A 1,047-nucleotide genomic window follows, 5' to 3' on the forward strand; every position below is an offset into this window, starting at 1 on the left:
GACACTTCCCTTAGATACAACTGGACCGCCGGGGTGGTCGAGCGGTTCTAGGCGCTACAGTCTGGAACCGCGCGACCGCTACGGTCGCAGGTTCGAATCCTGCCTCGGGCATGGATGTGTGTGATGTCCTTAGGTTAGTTAGGTTTAAGTAGTTCTAAGTTCTAGGGGACTGATGACCTTAGAAGTTGAGTCCCATAGTGCTCAGAGCCATTTGAACCATTTTAACAACTGGACCGTAGTGGGGGACACGTAGAGAGGGGACAGATACTCAGTTCATTTCAGTAGCAAAACAAGTCGACTATACCTTTACCCCAGTGCAGCCCTGCAGGCCCCGCATCTTGTACACACTGAATAATGTTTCCTTCCTAGTACGTCGTATATTGACAATAAATTTGCTATCCTTTCTGACTTTGAAACTTTATTGGCCAGCATTGTCCACTGAACAGGGTCTTTTTTTCTTTCGAAAGTCATTCAACTCCATTCCCAAACTGTGCGGCAGTGGTACGGCAATCGTGTTAATGTTATAGAGAGAATTCAGTCGTAGTTGCAAAAAAAGTGGGATTTATTAATTATTCATTTGCGACGCGTTTCGGCTGTATTGAAAAGCATCTTCAGATAATCTAGGAACATTACAAAACCCAGTACAAATATGGTGACCATGTACAAAAAATTCTAAAACAACAAAACCACGTAAAAATAGTTTAACCTTATAACATATAAGTTGGCAACGGCCTTGCCGCAGTGGATACACCGGTTCCCGTCAGATCACCGAAGTTAAGCGCTGTCGGGCGTGGCCGGCACCTGGATGGGTGACCATCCGGGCCGCCATGTGCTGTTGCCATTTTTCGGGGTGCACTCAGCCTCGTGATGTTAATTGAAGAGCTACTCGACCGAATAGTAGCGACTCCGGCCAAAGAAAACTATCGTAACGACCGGGAGAGCGGTGTGCTGACCACACGCCCCTCCTATCCGCATCCTCAGAGAGGATTACACGGCGGTCGGATAGTCCCGATGGGCCACTTGTGGCATGATGACGGAGTGCTAATA

The 1,047-nt window shown here is 47.8% G+C and overlaps 1 pseudogene; it reads left to right on the forward strand.

Annotated features, from left to right (window-relative positions):
* The first annotated feature begins 723 nt into the window (after positions 1-723).
* Positions 724-841, forward strand: LOC124553442 (annotated as a pseudogene).
* Positions 842-1,047: the final 206 nt, after the last annotated feature.

This window comes from Schistocerca americana, chromosome 1, assembly GCF_021461395.2.
Source record: "Schistocerca americana isolate TAMUIC-IGC-003095 chromosome 1, iqSchAmer2.1, whole genome shotgun sequence".
Lineage (NCBI taxonomy): Eukaryota > Metazoa > Arthropoda > Insecta > Orthoptera > Acrididae > Schistocerca > Schistocerca americana.